The sequence below is a fragment of the Equus caballus genome, chromosome 11 (assembly GCF_041296265.1).
Source record: "Equus caballus isolate H_3958 breed thoroughbred chromosome 11, TB-T2T, whole genome shotgun sequence".
Classification (NCBI taxonomy): domain Eukaryota; kingdom Metazoa; phylum Chordata; class Mammalia; order Perissodactyla; family Equidae; genus Equus; species Equus caballus.
The window spans coordinates 29,157,940-29,177,290 of record NC_091694.1 but is presented as its reverse complement, the minus strand read 5'-3'; positions in this window follow the sequence as shown (position 1 = coordinate 29,177,290).

Here is a 19,351-nt window from a genome sequence, read left to right as displayed (position 1 = left end):
TTTTTGATTTAGGGAGTTCTCCAGTAGAAAATAAAACCAAGCATATAAGGTTTACTACAAGGAAATTTCTTTCAACTTTGTGGCTGGATTATGCTTAGTTTCATCTCATGTATTTTTCAGGAAAAAACAAGGAAGGGGAAAGAAGATTCACTGAAGCTTTCTCTATGCCTGGTCCTTTGTTTGTTATCACTTAGTCCTCAGTGCCGCCAGGGGTGGTGGATGGCATTTTATTGATTTTAGAGTGGAAAAAATGGTGGGGTGAGTATGGCGTACCACTGAGGTGAATAGACTTATTAAACTTGTTACGGAAAGTTCAGTCTCTGATCCGGATGCCAAGCCAAATAACAAGAACAAAGTCTTGGGAGAAAAAGGAAAGCTTTACTTTGCCAGGCAGAGGGAGCAAATCAAGGGCTAGTGCCCCAAAAGTTGCGTGCTCCCCCTTAAGAAATGGGTAAGGGGTTTTATTTGAGGTTTTAGGTAGGGGAGAGGGGCCCGTGGATTGCTTGGTCAGCATTTTCCCATTGGCTTGTGTCTGGGGCTGCTTCCAGCGGAGGAGACAAAGGATTTCTCAGATGAGCGTCCTTGGCTGTTTATCTCCATGGTGGAAGGTGGACTCTGACACTGGGAAGCTGAGGAGTTGGGCTTGGGAAGCTTTGGTTTCTTGATATTCTCTGGACGTTAGTTTCTCTGTAAAAGAACTTCAAGGTCCTGGGATTAGCTATAACTTTAACAGGAGCCCAGTTTGAGGCCATCTAGGGTTTAACAATTTGTAACTTCTATTTGGTTGTAAAGCTCAGGGAGTCTTAGGTTAAAGAAAGAAACATTTACATATGAGTGTAACTAAAGACCCAGAGAACTAGGAATGTAGGTTTTTAGTTTTAACCCCATACCTGCCAGTTTCATTGTAGGGGAGCCAGTATCAGGGCTGATATTAACTAAGAGCTGGTAGCAAACTTAGTCGAAAATGGTGGAATAGGATTCCCACTGCTTTGTCTGATTCCACTACCTATCTAGGCTCCTTCCAATTGCAGTGAACAACATCTCTTGGAATAGAGAGAGAGGTGACTACTTTTGTTGTGGCAAGCCAAAAGGATCTGTTAACAGAGTCTTCCATGGCATATTAGATATCTATGCATGACACAGAACCCAGGAAAACTTGGGTTGTGTTTCAGAGGAAACCTTTTCAAAGAGAAGTTGAAGGTGATTCTATATTCAGGTAATTTATAGCCATGATATCATCTCTTCTGAAGTATTTTTTAAAATCACAAATGCAAACCAGATCAGGAACATGTGTTTATGGCCCTTTATGAGCACTAGAAAGTGGGCATACTGATCTCTTAAGGTCAATTGGGTCATGAATGAGTTGAAAATATGATCTTACAGAGTCCCATATTTAAAAGCTGTGTTTTCTGACAAATATCTGACCTGTTCACAACATAGCCAACCTTATCATTTGAACACAATTCTCTAGCTAACCAACTCATCATTTATTAATTTAACTAACTTTTACTTTGCCTTGCTTGCAAAGAATTTTGGAGTGCATTTATTAAATTCTGCAGTACTCTCTCTCTGGCAAATAAAACAGTTTGTGGTGTTATCTTCCTGGGGCAATGTTGATTGTTATGAAGATGTCTCTATATTAAATTCCTTTTATATGAGCTGGCTCTATGGTATATCTAAAGGTTTTATGTACACCTATTTTTGTTCTTTGTCCATTTCTCTATGGTACCATTAGGAAGAATATTATTATGGTATGTTCCCCATTTTGGTGTTTCTGCACAAAGAAATACCCTAGCTTCTTTTTAAAGTGCACTTAACAGCAACATTGTTAGTTGCTGAATGCCTCAGCTTGAGCAAAAAAATATAGTTCATAGTGTAATAAAAGCAACATTCTTAATTTAAATCTGAAATCCCTGGGGCTGTGTGTTATTGTTATCATTTCTGGATACACCTTTAAAAGCTAAGTTTTTTTTTCTTAAGCGTTATTCTTTTGGTGTATATCCACAGATTTGATCTTCCTGAACAGAGCAATCCCCCATTATAGTTCAAATAAGATAATGCATGCTGTGAAGTTTCATAATGAACGATTTGTAATCTCAAGTGTTTGTCACATCTTTCGAAACGCTTCTATACCTCAATCAGTGGCTGAGGTAGAATTGTAAGAAATACCATACGGAGTTGTCAAAGGAAACGATGCCTAAAAACTGGATAAAAACAAGGCAGTCCTAAAGGTTACCTATTTAATTTTAGTAAGGGTTAATTAAAAAGGACTCATTGCTTAACAGTATGGACTTGTTTGGCTTCAATTTAATGATGTGATTAGCTGTATATTGGTATTTTCTTTTAAAAGTAAGTATCTTTCTTCACAAAGCTCACACGTAGATCCTAGTATCACACCATAATCACTTCTCAAGGTCTGTGACACAATGGCTACATGTGAGGGGCATCATCTTCTACAGAGAATTTTCAGTAGTAATTCTGACGACTTGACTCACCGGGGAGACAAAGCTGTTATACCCATAGCTACACTTCGATGCACGAGAGAAATTTGGTATCAAGAGCATCCCCAGCTACTAGTTTTAAGTTTGTGTAGCAAAACAGGTCTTTTGTTTCAAACAGCTTGCACCAGAATTCCTCTTAGAGAGAGAATTGTCTTTGATTATGAACGTATTTTGGTCAGCCTTTGTAATTGTGGACATAATGGTACTGAAAGCATGATCTAGAGAACGACAGCACTGGAAGAGGTGGTTAAACCCTCTGCATAAGAAGCTCACAGGAATATTGGGGTTGGAAAGGAGCAAGAGAGCACAGCAGAGAAGATGGAGGGTAAGGCGGTGACAGTGGGAGGAAGTAAACCCAGTGACAAATGGCTGGAGCTTGGAGAGAAACTATGGAAATACCTCGTGCGTGGTAGATATAGTATTTTCAGGGCAGGGATGTCATCTTTTCTGGGTGGCAATTTAATCCTTCTCTACTTACCAAAAACTTTGGTCAAATTTGCTACACATGCCCATTTTTGAATCAGAGGTACGTTAAGAAGATACCACCAGGGAAATTGCCAAGCAGCTGATTCCGAGATGAGAAGGGTGATTCACATACAAAATAAAGCAAAATAAAACATTTGCATTTATTCCTGCAGGAAATGTTTATTGAGTTATTTATCAAACACTTTTCTAAGGGCTGGAGACAGAGCAGTGAATAAAACAGATGAAAGTTGCTGCCCTTAAAAGGAGCTTATAAGGGCTGGCCTGGTGGCGCAGCAGTTAAGTGAGCATGTTCTGCTTCAGTGGCCTGGCATTCACTGGTTCAGATCCCAGGTGCAGACATGGCACTGCTTGGCAAGCCATGCTGTGGCAGGCATCCCACATATAAAGTAGAGGAAGGTGGGCACAGATGTGAGCTCAGGGCCAGTCTTCCTCGGCAAAAAGAGGAAGATTGGAAGCAGATGTTAGCTCAGGGCTAATCTTCCTCAAGAAAAAAAAAGATAAAAACAAAATAATACAAAATAATTTTAAAAAGGAGCTTATATTCTAGTGGAAAGAAAAAATAAACATGTTGATCAACTAGTAAATTATCTGATAGTGCTATGGATAAAAATAAAACAGTATGGATAATTGGAGATGGACAAAGGAGAGGGATGCACTTTAAGATAGTGTAGTCAGATTAGATATCTCAGAGAAGGTGAAGTTTGGGTAAAGATTTAAGACGGAGTGCAGGAGTGAGCCATGCTACTTGTTGGGAGAGAGCATTTCTGGCAAGGAGAACAGAAATCACAGTCTTGTAAGAACGTGGTCAGGGGACAGCAAGAAATCAGAGTGGTTGGAGTGAGGGGAATTCAGAGCAGTAACAAGGTCAGATGGTACAGGGTTTCCTAGGTCATTGTAAGAACTTGGGCTTTTACTCTGAACGAAATGGGATGCCGTCAGAAGATGCTGAGTAGAAAACTACCCTTTGTAGTAGTCCCACAGCCTTCGGATATTCTGCTCTGTTTCTTTCAGTCTTTGTTGTCTTTGCTTTTTGGTTTTTGAGGATTCCATTGATACCTCCTCTAGCTCAAAGATTCTTTCCTCAGCCACGTCCAGTTTACCAATGAGCCCATCAAAGGTAGTCTTCATTTCTGTTACAGTATTTTTGATCTCTAGCATTTCTCTTTGGTTCTTTTTTAAGATTTCCATCTCTGCTTATAGTGCCCATCTGTTCCTGCATGCTGTCTACTTCATCCATTAAAGCCCTTGGCATAGTAATCTTAGTTGTTTTAAATTCCTGGTCTGATAATTCCAACCTCCTTGCTACGTCTGGTCCTAATGCTCGCACTGACTCTTCAGATTGTATTTTTTGCCTTTTGGTATGCTTTGTAATTTTTTGCTGATAGTCAGATGTGTTGTCCTGGCTGAAAGGAACTGCTGTGAATAGGCCTTTAGTAACGTAGTGGTGAGGTGTAGGTCAGAGGAAGCCTTCTATAGTCCTGTGATTCGGTCTCAGGCTTTTAGTAATTCTGTGCCTCTGGACTTGATCTTACACAAGTGTTTCTCAGTTTTTCTCCTCCCCTTAGGTGGGACAGCATGGCTAGAGTGGGCTGGACTTGGGTATTTTCCCTCTCCCATGTGAAATACTAGAGTCGGCTGGAGCTGAATATTTCCCTCCCCCCATGTCAGTTAGCCTCTGATAGTACTCCAATAGGTTAATATAGTTACAGTGATAGGACGGCTAACTAGTTTTCCCTGAGGTCAGACTTTGTTAAGAAGAACAGAGTGCCCTGGCATATTTCAAAATGCTTACTTCTCCCTCTCCATGTTGGAAGCACAAGGGGATTTTTCTCTGATATTTACTGTGGCACCTGGTCAGGCTCCAGGAGGTAAATCTCACAATATCATGGGGTTTCCCCTCTGACTGGGTCCCTCTGGAGTTTTCAATTCTCAGACTTGTCCACATCGAGCCTCCAGCAAATCATCACTTACAATTCAGGTTTTTCTCCCCCAGCGCCGGTTCCCGAGGTGGTTTCTGGTGGTGAGTCTGTCTTCTTGTAAGCTGGGACTTCCTGTATTTGCCTCCATATAAATTTTAGAATTGTTTTTTCTGTTTCTGTGAAAAATATCTTCGGGATTTTGAAAGAGATTGCATTGAATTTTTAGATTACTTTAGATAGAATGGACATTTTAACACTATTAATTTTTCCAGTCCATGAACACAGGATATCTTTCCATTTATTGGTGTCGTCTTCAATTTGTTTCATCAGTGTTTTATGGTTTTCAGTGTATAGATCTTTCACCTTCTTGGTTAACTTTATTCCTAAGTATTTTATTCTTTTTGCTCCTGTCGTAAGTGGGATTTTCTGAAACAATTATGACTGTAGTGTTTGACTTGGGTATATTTCGAAGTGAGATCATGCATGTATTCTTGATAGGTTGGTTGATGGGCATGAGAAAGAGAGGATTCGAGATTACCCAAAGATCATCCTAAGATTTATATTATGAAAAAGTAGATGGTCTGAATTATCATTGAGTGAGATTTGGAAGAATGAGGCTAGAACAGCTTCGAGAATGCAGTTTATGATTAGAATCTTGACTATGTTAACTTTGAGATAACCGTTAGCTATTCAAGTGGAGATGTCAAGCAGGCATCAGGTAAATGTGCCTGGAGTTCAGGGAGCTGAACAAGATAGGGATATAAATTTGGGGAGAGGGATGTGCAGATGATATTTAAAGCATTGACACTGTATAAGATCGCAAGGTAGTGTAAATAGAAGAAGAGGAAATCCAATGACTGTACTTTGAGGGAACCCAAAGTTAAGAGATCAAGAATTTTGCAAAATCAGAAAGTCAGAATGAGAAATGATCACAATAGTTTAAGATCCTGGGAAGACACAGCTTGATAAGAGCACTGGAATTCCAGAAAAAGAGGATGGGAAGTTTGAGACAAGTCTCAGACATGGTGACAGTGTTTGATCTCTTGGCCCTATGAGACTAATACGTAAATTTCTTGCTAGAGTTTCTTTCTACACAAATCATTTGAATTCAACACCAGTGGGATGAATACAAGTTGTTTGCAGTATTAACCCTGTCTAAAAGGTAGGGTTATAAGAATTTGTCAAAGGCAGCAGTAGTAAAATCCCCAAATGCCAGAAAAATGCCGATTTCCCAGAATTTAGGTCATGTTTCTTTTTTCATCAGAATAACAAAAGACGTCAATTACTCAGGAATCCAGGGGACATAACTTGCTGTCCATCTGGGTTAAGGATAGAAAGTTTCATTGATTTATTGCTTATCAATTTCACAAAATCAAATGGCAAGGGAATGGGGTCCAGACATGTTGTTTCACGTAATATAGGAGCCCCACTTGATCTCACAATGCTACAGAATGATGAGGTGCTGCTGATTATATGAAAGTTTGTTGTCATTATTTTAGCATTAACTCAAAAGTTTTAAATTTATGATTCTTTGGGGGAAAAGGAATGACTGTGGTTTATATAACTTGAGTGAATTAATCAATAATCCAACTATTATTCAACTCTATCATTTTAAATTCAATTTTAGTTTTATTTCTTATAATTCATCTACAAGACCTTGCTACTCTTCAGTTTAAGGACGAAGGAATAATGTATTTTGGAATAAGGCAAGTTTCTGGACTAAATTCACAATATGAAAAATAAAGCTTTAATGTTTGAGAATCAATATTCTTCTGTTAGGCAGAGGGATAAATTAAAACTATCCTGAGGAGGTTAAAATGGAATTGAATAAAATCATTGCTTTTTGTTTACCACGCATCCTCAACCTTCAATTGCTTAAATTTTCCGTAATTTCTCTAATTGCCCGAAGGAAACCTAGGGACATGACCAATATTAGTTTCTAATATTATGAAGCTGAAAATAAATATTTTTTACTATTTTATATTTCTTTAGTATGTTATAGCTATTTGATTCTATGTTTTAAAATGGACTATCTTGTGAAGATTTTAGCATGAAATTGTTTTCTACTAACATGACATACATTCATGCATACATATTTTCTCTGATTACTTAAATTTGTTAAAGTAGCATATCAGGCAGATTGGTGGATAGATGGAAATCTCATTGAAATATTCACCCAACCTATTTTATCAAAATCTCCCTTGTGCAGATTACTGGACTGTTTCTAGCAGATATGCAGCAGTGGGAATGGAGTTGGGCTCTGAAGAATTAATTAGGGCAGAGTATCCTCCTAAAGAAATTTAAATTAGGACAAATCAAGAGAGGTGACTACAAGCCAGTGTTTTTGGAAAGAAATTAGGGTCACATACAGGGCAGTCTGAGGACTGGAAAAGACTATGCCAATCTTTTAAAACTCTGTTTCCAGGTGTTTGACACCTAGTATGTGGTCCCAATAAGTAATTGCTAATGAATGAATAAATGAATGAATGAATACAATCACACTGAATTCAAGGAATGGTAAATGAAGTCTCTATGGAATTCGGAAACAAGAGGGAAGGCTAAACATATGATCCAATCAGAAATGGTAATTAGAGACCGCCATGAAAACCACAAGGATATCCATGGTTTTATTAGTCTATGTGTACTCTGTCAGATACCCTTGGAGGAAGAGGGCCAATATAATTAAATCACGCTACTTGTTTTGTATACTTTTTTCCTTGCAATGCTGTCATTTCAATATAGAGAGAATTTGGAAGAAGTTTTTCATATAATCAGGACATTATCAGGTATATTAGCCTTCCAGTTAGTCCGGCACTGAAAATAAAATACTCATTGAAGTATAAATGCGGCTGTGAATTCAAAATATGCTCCTTTAAAGAATCACAACTTTTGCAAATATTCTTTAAGTTCTTATTATGAAATAATTTCAGACCTACAGAAAAGTTGCAAAACTAGCACAAAGAATTCCTGTATACCCTTCACCCAGATTACCGAAATATTTTAGATTAATTTCGTTCTCTTCTCTCAGGTCTAATGCCTCTTTACCTCTAGATACTCCAATATATTTATTCTAACCGCAGTGCAATGATCAAAATCAGGAAATTAACATTGGCAGAATGCTGTTATTATAGTCCTTATTTAAAGTTTACCAATTGTCTCACTATTGTCCCTAATAGCAAAAGATTTTTTCTGGTCCGGAATCTAATCTGGATCGCACGTGGCCTTTAGTTGGCGTGTGTCTGTAGTCTCCTTTAGCTGAATAGCTCAATACTACTACTTTGTCTTTCACGACCTTGATATTTTTGAAGATATAAACCAGTTTTTTGGTAGAATGTCCCTCAATTTGGGTTATCTAATGTTTTCTCATGATTAGATTTCAGTTATACATTTTGACGGAACACCAGAGAAAAGATGTTCTATCCTTCTTGCCATGTCATATCAGGAGACACAGGATGCCATCTTGTCTATTACTATTTGAAAAGTGAGTTGGATTGGTCCCTTACTTTGCCTTTTTCAGTGTGGTCATGTTATGCATTTGAAATACAATTAGGTTCATTTGTTTCTGTTGTATTCCATTTGGTACCCCTTCCATTTTTCTTCTTTTTATTTTTAATATAGATACATTTGAAAACTATACAAAAGTCCGAACTACACACGAATCTATAAGTCAAGGAACCAAAGTGAAGATTCTACCAATGAGTTGTGGGCCAGGACTCTATTCATCACCTGACCTGATACCCAGACATCCCTGTTCTAACTATAATAGCATGACCTTGAATCCTATATCCATCAACACACAAAAGATCTGGTATTCCCCTTTCTCCAGTGCAGGGCTAGCTGTGTAAAAAGTCATAGGTCCCTTTGGGAGGATACCCTACTGCACACTCTTGCCATTGTTCTGTAGGGTCTTTCCTCATTGGAAGGCAGCCACATTTTCAGCTGATTGGCTCTGGGTCTGAAGATGGCTCAGGTCTGGAAATTGGGCAGGAGATTGTGGTTTTCTATTGGACAGCTGACCTTAGCTTTCTGCCCAACTATTCTTGACGTCTTTTGATTCTATGTAGTAAACAATGCTCTTATTGGCTGTTTATCTATCATGCTCCTAAAGGAACACTGTGTTCTAATAACCATCTCTGTACGTCTCTGTAGCTAACCTAATGCTTTCCAGCTGCCATTCTGATCTTGCCCATTGTAATTATGCCCACCTTGCTTCTGAGAGTTAAGTGCTGCTACCTAGCCTCTGTTTTCCCAGCATCCTATCATACCCATTGCTATTAGAGAGCCCAGTTTGTAATAGTATCCCTGCTGTCAGTACTGCTTACATAGCTCGGCCACCCCAGGCCTCTAAACGATGCTGGCCCCCATCTCCTGAGTCCATTCCTTATCACATTTGTAAATAGAATAGAATGTACTCTGGACCCTCGTGAGAAATGTAGTTTGCTGATGCTGTTTGTTTTTGTTGGTTTTTTTTTTTTTCTGTCTATATAGTAGATTTACTTTAACAGGGCCCACTTTCTGAGCCTTTTGATCTTTTTCTTCATGGTCTGCTATGGTAGTTCTAGGATCTACACTTCTACTTTCTCCGAGCTCCCAAGAGCCATTCCAGCTGCATATTAGAATCCTCTCCTGGGGCTCTTGCATCATGATAGTGGTCCCATGTTAACAAACTCTTCCTTGTCCAGTTTATATGTCTTAACCTCCTTGATCTTGCACTCTTAGAATCGATTTCTTGCCATAATTTCTTGTTTCTTCACAGTGTATTAGCCAGGTCTGGAAGCTCATGTGGTTATATTCACTCTTATCCCCTAGCAGAGCTGGGTAATGCTGAGATTTGACCCTAGTTATGAGTCTAGTAGCCAGAAGGGAGGTGAGGGAATCTTGAGGAGGACAAGTATTATGCTATAAGGCACCTGTCTCATTTGAGGCTTCTGTTATAATTGCTTAGTAAGGGGCAAGGGCTTTATCTTCCAACAAAAGAGAGTGGGTCACTTATGCAGATGCAGAAGTATCAGAGTAATCAGGGGATTCAAGTTTAAGTACATCTACCCATATGTCCTTCACCCTTCCTTATCAGGGCCCTGACTTTGGCACAGGAGACTTAATCATGGCTCAGAGTTCAGCCTTCTCTGAGGTTCTACCCCTCTTACAATGACATCCTGTGCCTAATCTTCAGCTCTGTCTGTCCCCCAACTGCAGAAGATGGGGGATCTCTATAACGAAGCCAAAGAAACCCTTCTGACCCTCACCCTGTGCTATACAATGCTGATAACTAGATCTGAGCTTGTCATTTGTACTTTAAATGAATCGGCAGCACTTAGTAACACACCCTCAGTACCACAGTCCTTATTCTCTTTCCTCTTTACTTCTCAAACACAAGAGACATTTCCCAGATAGTACATTCCCTTCCACCTTTTCCCAGCCCCTTTACACCAGAAGTGAAATCAGAAAAATTGCACTGCTACGGCATGCCATGGCCCATCAATACTTCATCTGCCATCAATGACTGGGTTCTCATTACAAGAGATCCAACTCATCATTCGAGTCTGCTCCTTAAGATCAATCTTGGTCCCAACTATATTAGGTCTAGTTCCTTAGAAGCAGAGCCTGAGACAGGGATTCTTGTGCAATTGATTTATTGAGAGAGTGATCTTAGGAGAAGGTGAGCAAGAATAGAACAAAGAAGGAAAAAGCTAAACAACTATGGTTTCAGCTGGAGATAATCTTCAATCCAATCCCATGGGGAGGGCTGGAGTACTAATTATCCCACAGAGCTGATTCCACTCAGGGGAAGGAGGGGGAAACTTGTGTATCCCATGGAAGTCAGTGATTGCCTTTCAGCTGCCCCTGGGGCATAGCCATAGGTTCCTTGACAAGGTGACTCCCATTTGGCCAAGGCCAATTCTGGAGACAGGGGCTGTCCAAAGCAAGCAACTGAGGGATGGCCACACCATTTCAGTAAAGGGGATCCAGGAGGCATACTGACAGACTCCACTACTTAGAGGAATACATCTGATACACGGTAGACAGCAGAAATGCAACTGGAGAATAAATGGCTTAATATTACTCCCACCACCCCATCTTCTATCAGTGCCCCTCCTATTAGCTAAATGCAGCTGGATGCAGAGAAGAGGGTGCCTGTTGATGCATTCCACAAAGGGTAGCATCCCAGGGCACACAGCAGAGAGGTAAAGTGGAGAGAAGTGATTCGAGGGGCAAATGAAAAATATCTGCTACTTAAAAGAATATTACAATCTAGACTCGCTTGAATATATGTCTTACCCTAGTAATCAAATATATGAAAATTAAAAACAAAATTTAAGTACCTCTTTTCAGCCTTCAAATTGCCAATGGAATTAGTAAGTACGTGAGAATTAAGCCTTCTTATACATTGTTGATGGGAGGGTAAATTGAAAAGAATTTTTTTTTTCTGGATGAAAATGTGGCAATTCATTTCAAATGTTTTAAATTTACATACATCGTTTAACTTAGAAATTACACAAACAGAAATTTATCCTACAAAAATGTTGTAGAATTTCAAAAATATTTATAAAAATTCAGCCTAAGAAAAATATCATAGAAGTTGACAAAGATAAACTCTAAGAGGAGTCATATTATTGTTCATAGCAGGAAAACACTTTACAGTAGATATTTAAGAGGACAAAGCAGCTTTTAAACAGTCTGCATAGAATTATCCAGTTTTATTCATTGAAAACATTTCTTTTAAACAGCAAGATTTTTAAAAAGCTAATGTTTGGCTTCCCTTTGCAAATGGGGAAGGTAAATTAAGTTTCAGGGTGTAAACTTCAAAATTCAGATATTAGAAGGAAAAAAAGATAAATGATCATGACAGAAAATAAATTGAAACAACTTTTGAGGCCACTCAGGCTCCAATTTAACTTTTGATCAATTCTCTCTCACAATATGTGACTTAAACAGAAGTCCCAATATACAGAAGCTTTCATATATGGGCGTACCCTCATCAGGATGAGTGCAAATAGTACTTTCTAATCACAGAAGTCTACACAATGCCTTCTGCTCTTTCAAGGTCTCAAGACATCACAAGAGCAATGATATTTATATGATGCCCAGGACCATTTTCCAGGCTTTGCTCAGAAAGCAGTTACACTTCTGTTCTGCATCCCCTGACCTCCTTGATCCTGCTATTTGTCTAGTGGATCTGTTTGACAACAATCATATGGCCTTTAATCAGAACTGTTTTTAACCAGTGACGTCCCAACCATACGGTATGAAAAACTTGAGATCCACCTGGTTTCCATTCATCCAATTCCACATACATTTAATAAATGTCGGCTATGTTGAAGTCGCTGTCAAAATACTATGAAAACTGAGAAACGATCAAAGAGATTGTTGGGTGTTGTTTCAGTGCAGTGCTGAGCTTGTCATTTTGATTGACTTTCTAGTATTGACTAGGCTATTTTACAACTCTGAAGGGGCAGAGATTAACTTGTAGATTTATGCTGGGTAGAGATGAAAATAATTGCTTTACAGTAGAATAGATAACCACAATGGTTACAGTTTATTAACCTATTCTGCATCAACCAGTTTTGTATCTCATCCAGCAATCTTATCCTAATATTCCTTTATTAAATTTTCTGTTGATAGCTCCTTAAATTCTCAGTTGAACCAGTTTTAACGTTGTTTCACTAACTAACGAGTTAAATGATATCTTTGACGTGTTTATTTCAAATTTTTATGAGAGGCATATTATTACCTTTTAGAAAGTTATACATTAGCATCCCTATCCTAGATGCTATGTCTCTGATCCCTTATTTAAATTGTGAACAACTTAGAAGCTATGAGTGATAATGGAGGAAAAAAACCATCGTTATGCTGAAGATGGTAGTGTTAGCGGTGTTTGCACGTAAGAAGAAGAAAGAGAGAAACTAAAATGATAATTGATAGAGGTTTAAAGAAAATATTCCAGGTTAGAAGAAGTAGTACATCTCTCTCATTAAAATTTTTTAATGAGAATTATTCTTATAATATACACATGGACAGTTTTTCGTAGTTATCATTGAACTTTTACAAATCTTATCTTAGATTTATTCTTACAAATTTTCCTGTGGCTGCTTTCCTCAAAACTTTTAAGAGATGTAGGAAGAGTAATTATATCTGCATATGGATGAGGAAAGTAACGCCATGATATAAGGTGTTTCTCCCACCCACACGAAGGACAATTTTGTAAAAGGATAATACTCTCTTTAAGTCAACAGAATTCACAGTGACAATGAAAGTGTTCACAATTAAATTCCTCAATGGGAAGTTGTTAAATTACTAGATAATTTTTAAAGCAATAACCAGAGTTAAAATTATAACCATTGAAATCAATTCTGTGAAATAAATGCATAGCCCTCTATCTAATGCAAGATAACAGAAATACACACCTGAATCTAATGATGCCTGAATCTCCATCAAGGGTAACAGACTGAATTTAATGCAAAGGATTTTACTACATTGTCAGCCTGTCCACTTTGCCAAGTGTTTAAGACAAGAGATTTTTCCATAGAGTGATTACACCTGTGTTTCAAATTTAGATTTCTGTTTCTGGATAGTTAACTATCAAAATTGCTTTTAATTGGATGACCTGCCAATGTCTGGATATTGCATTTGTTCTTCTCCTAGTGGAGAAGTAGGGTACATCTATATAATTTCATTTTTTTTTTTCATTTTAATATTCTTTCAGGATAAGAGAATTTCTGCAAACATTTGCCTGAAGATGTGCTCAAGCAGAGTATTTCAAAATTCTTATTCTGCAAAGGTTTATGGGTTTTTTGGGACTTTTCTGTTTTTTCAGTTTGGCCACCTCTTCCTATTGGACAACTCTTTAAGTAACAGCTTTTACATTTAAAAAGTCCCAAGTGTGACGTGACTAACTAGGATATTTTGATATAAATGCTTGATAATTTTCTTCTGTGTATCCAGGTCAGCCTTCAGAGTCTAAAGATTTAGTTTTAGGACTAATCTCACAGATCGTAATATTATGCATCTAGGAGGATACTGACCCGTTTCATGAGACCTTTCCCCCTTATCTACCATTTCAGACATTTGGTGAAGGTAGATGTTGACTGACTGACAATTATAATTGTGAAAAGAAAAATGTCATTGATGATAGCATGCTGTCTCCTAAAGAACAGAGGGTGAAGAAGAGCCATCTGGGTGACAACTGTTATCAGATGTGTTACTGGAAGTTTTTCTACTTACAAGAAAAGCTGTCAGAACAAAAAAACGATGATTATTTAGTTCTTCACATTCAAATTTCAGAAGAACAATCCTGAGACAACTTCTGCTATTTGCAAAACATCTGGCGTTGATTCATCCTCCCTCCTCTGGTCACAATGACTAATTAATCTTGATAAGGTAAAAGGGAATGATAAGTGACTGGAATCCCTTGTCGTCTTTTTTTTTTTTTTGGCACTCACTCCAAATTCTTGTCCTAGAAGAAATGCATTTTAAGCTTCTTCCATGGAAGTTGAGTAATATTCCAATGATTTTGGATGCTTCTTACATAAGCTGAAATACTTAAAAACCAAACTGTCAAGGTTAAACCTAAAGATCCCATCTCATGTCGTGTTTGGATCTCTTGTAAAACATCCCAAACAGTATTTTTTTCAGTCATTCCTGTGAACCAAACTCTATCTCCTTGTAAATTCTCTCCATTGGTTCTGATTCTGCTCTCTAAGTGCTTTCCTACATCTGTACTAGATTCGTGAATCACAGTGCTTGCCAGATTCACAGCACCTTTTAAAGAAAGTTGCATCCCCTATGTATTTACTAAGGAGGTTATCTAGAGGACCATATCTTGAAGCTTTAAATGTTTGCATACATGATCACTGGGCAACCTGTTCATAGGCTAAGCTGTCAAATTTGGGCTGTCAAATTTGTTATAATGACCACCATCCCTATTTTACTTTAGTTGATTTAAGAAAGGATCTCTTCTTTTTAATCACAAATACCTAACCAAAACAACATCAGAGCTACCATAACATTGGAGGCCAGTTTTTATGTCTCTGTGGATTTTCTCTATCCCATCCTAAATATTTCCTGTTACTCTAATCATTAGAGACAGTTTGATAGTTATTGAGACAGTCCCTCATGGGTACTGTTTGAGAATACCAATGAGAGCGTTGTAACAAATTAAGACACGGCATTTCATGTAACACACCACAGAACTTTATGCTCCTTGAAGACTAAATTCTTGCTTGCAAATTGTGATGCAAAAATAAAAGCCTTTCTGAAAAGCAAAAGAAAACTAAAATTATTTTGAAGATATGGAATACAGAATTTCAGGTGAATTACAAACTAGACCAAGAAAGTCCAATTGTAAAACAAATCAGTGATCAAGGATCTTCATTTATTTCTAGCCAAGATGGAGTAATGGATACGCAATTTATCCTTCATCTCAAGCAATCAAAAAATTGGGCAAAATATGTGACACAATGGTTTTCTGATATGAGACATCAGACAACTCAGGATAGTGATTAGTGACAGAGGGAAGACAAATGATTGTCCCAGGTTACTTCCTGGAGAGAGTTTCCAGGAAGAAGCACAGGGAGGAGGAATGTGGACAGAATATGGGATTTCCTTGAGTTGAGGAGACAGAGCTCGGAGTTCGGAGAGCCCAAGGAAGCTTGAGGTCAAATGACGGTGGGTTGAAGAGAAGACAGCAGCGCAGAGAGCTCCAGAGATCTACAGAAGGTCCCACTAGAGTTCTCAGCCAAATTTGCAGTTGCTCAGTGCCTATGTATGATGAAACTATCCAAGACTGGGGAAAGAACCATCCACAAGGAGAAAAGGGAACAATTCTCAGAGTTCCCACAGTACCAGTGTTCCCAGCAGCCAGAGTAAAAATCTCATTCCTCCAGTGGCCATCAGGCAGAGTACTTCAACTGGGTATTACCTCAACTGTGAAGCAAAACTAGCCCTACAATAAAAGCTTCTGTGACATCACCTAAAAAAGCTGAAAGACAAGATTTAGAATGGTCAAATTGATTCCACGTAACTTAACGATGTCTCAGAACAAAGCTAAGTATATTCATAGGAACACAAAATATCCAGCACACAAAAGGGTGAAAATCACAATGTGTGTCATCCAGTCAGAAATGTCCAGGCATAGAAAGAAGCAGGAAAATAGGACACTTAATAAGAAAATTCCATCAGTGGAAACATATTCGGAAATGACAGATGGTAGAAGTAGTAGATAAAGACATTTAAATAGTTATTATAATTTTATTCTATATGTTCAAAAAGGTAAAAGAAAGATCGAGGTTGTTAAATAGAGACATAGAAGCTGTCAAAAGATCCTCATAAAACTTCTGGGAATGAAAACTACAATGGTTGAAGTGAAAAATGCATCGGAAGGTATTAATAGTACATTAAATACGTAGATGAAAGATTAACAAACTTTAAGAATAAGCAATACAAACTGTCTAAAATGAAACATGCAAAGAGCAAAAAACTAAAATGTGAAGGCTCCGCCCAACGAAAGCATAAAATGTACATTCTTTTTAAGTGCACGTGGAACATTTACCAAAATGGACCATATTCTGAGCCTCAAAATGTGTCTCAATCAGTTTAAAAGTACTTAAATCATACAAAGCATGTTCAATGACCAGAAAGCCAATAACCAAAATATATTGGGGAAATGTCCAAATATTTGGAAACTATTTAGGACATTTCCTTTTTCTTTCTTTCTTTCTTTTTTTTTTTTGAGGAAGATTAGCCCTGAGCTAACATCTGCCACCAATCCTCCTCTTTTTGCTGAGGAAGACTGGCCCTTAGAGAGAGCCGTGCCCATCTTCCTCTGCTTTATATGTGGGACGCCTACCACAGCATGGCTTGTCAAACGGTGCCATGTCAGCACCCGGGATCCAAACCTGTGAACCCTGGGCCACAGAAGCGAAACGTGTGCACTTAACCGCTGTGCCACTGGGCCAGCCCCTAATTAGGACATTTCTAAATAACCCATGGGTCAAAGAAGAAATCAAAGGGAAATTACAGAATTTTGAAGTGAATGAAATGAAAACAAGACATCAAAATTTGTGAAGGCAGATAAAGTAATGTCTGGAGGGAAAATTGCAGAACTAAACAGTTCTGTTAGAAAAAAAGGGAGGGTTTTAAATGACCCAAGCTTCCATCTTAAGAAACCAGAAAAAGTAGGGAAAATTAAACTCAAAGTAAGTAGCAGAAAATAAATTTGAACAGAAATCAGTGCAGCTAAAAATAAAGAAACAATACAGGAAAAAATCAATCAAATTAAAAGGGGTTTCTTTGAGAAGACTAGTAACATAAACCTCTGATCAAACAGATTAGGGAAAAAATGAGAGAAAACACAAGTAACCAAATATTAAGAATGAGAAGGGTGATACCACTGCAGACACTGTACATATTAGAAGAATCCTAGGGAAATGTTATAAACAACTGCATGTCAATAAATGTGACAACTTAGACGAATGGGAAAATTTCTTGAAGACACAAACAACCTGGAGGGCATTATGCTAAGTGAAATAAGCCAAATAGAGAAAGACAAATATCGTATGATATCACTTATATGTGAAACCTAAAAAAAAAAAGAAAAGTTGAACTCAGAGAAACAGAAAGTAGAATGGTGGTTGCCAGAGGCTGAGGAGTTGGGGAAATGAGGAGACGTTGGTCAAAGCGTGCAAACTTTCAGTTAGAAGATGAATGAGTTCTGAAGATCTAATGTGCAGCGTGGGAACTATAGTTAAAAATACTCTGCTGTATGCTTCAAATTCACTAAGAAAGTAGATCTCAAGCATTTTCACCAAAAATAAATAAATAACTATGTGAGGTGATGGGCATGGTAGTTAACTTGATTGTGGAAATTGCTTCGCAAATTATACGTATAGCAAATAATCACATTGTACACTTTAAGCGTGTTACAGATTTGTCAATTACATCTCAATAAAGCTGGCAGAAAAGGAAATAGATAACTTGAATATGTGTTTTGGAATTGAATTTGCAGTTAAAAACCTTCACAGCATGAAAACTCTAGACCCAGACGCATCACTAGCGAATTCTTGATTGCAGTGTTGTTTCAGCGAGGTAGACACGTGTCAACATTTCTCACATTGTACACTTTAAATATGTGCAGTTCTTGTATGCCAATTACACTTCAATAAAGCTGTAAAAAGGAGTCAAACATTTCTAAAAACAGAAAATTAGAGATTAGACTCAGGTACAGGTAATTACTTTCACTTTGGTACTTAACAGAATATCCTTTCCTTTGTAGGTTTTGCTGTAGGCTTTTCCTCTAGGCTATATATATGCATTCTTACATTTTGCAATATATTTAAATCTTCAACACCTACCACATTTTCCGCAGTAGGCACTCAAATATTTGTTGAATGAAAGGATGAATGGATAAATGCGTATTTAACTGGTGGCAAAAAGTATTCATTTATATATAAAGTCAGAAATAAAGATACATAATATATATGATACTATATATACATAAAATACTAAATATATATGTGAATATATGTGTGTGTATGTATATATGTGTGTGTGTATATATATAGATATAGATATAGATATAGATATAGATGTAGATATAGATATATAGGCTTTCACAATAAAAGAACTCTGAAGAAAGGTGTTCTTGGGGCCAGCCTGGTGGCGTAGGGGTTAAGTTCATCCACTCTTCTTCAGCGGCCTGGGGTTCGCTGGTTTGGATCCTGGGCCCAGACCTAGTACTGCTCATCAAGCCGTGCAGAGGTGGCATCCACATAGAAGAATTAGAAGGATGTACAACTAGGATATACAACTATGTCTGGGGCTTTGGGGAGAAAAAAAAAAAGTTTGGCAATAGATGTTAGCTCAGGGCCAAACTTCCAAGAAAAAAAAATAAACAAAAGGAGGGAAAGAGAAGCACTATGAAAAAAAGAAAGGTGTTCCTTTCCTCCAACTAGTTATCTGTCTATCTAGATTGTTATCTCGAATAAATATTGCCTTTTTTTCTCCACTATTCTTTCCCTGGGATTTTAGATTGTTACTCTGTAACATATTTTCTTATTCGTTGAGTTTGGGCATATCTCCATGCCTTAGGTTTAGCATGGAATGTTTTATTCCATTGGTTTCAGGTTACAGGGTGATCTTGCATAAGTGGTATAGGTTTGTGTTTCAGCTGCTAGAAAAGCAAATACCCACTCGGGTTTCTCAAGAGAAATAATTTATATCCGGTTCTCATGTAAACTCTAGAGAACCAAAGGAGTTTTTTTTTTTTTTTTTTTACTATTGATCTTTTTTTTTTTTTTTTTTTATTAATGTTATGATAGATTACAACCTTGTGAGATTTCAGTTGTACATTTTTGTTAGTCATGTTGTGGGTACACCACTTCCCCCTCCGTACCCTCCCCCCACCCCCCCTTTTCCCTGGTAACCACCGATCAGATCTCCTTCTCAATA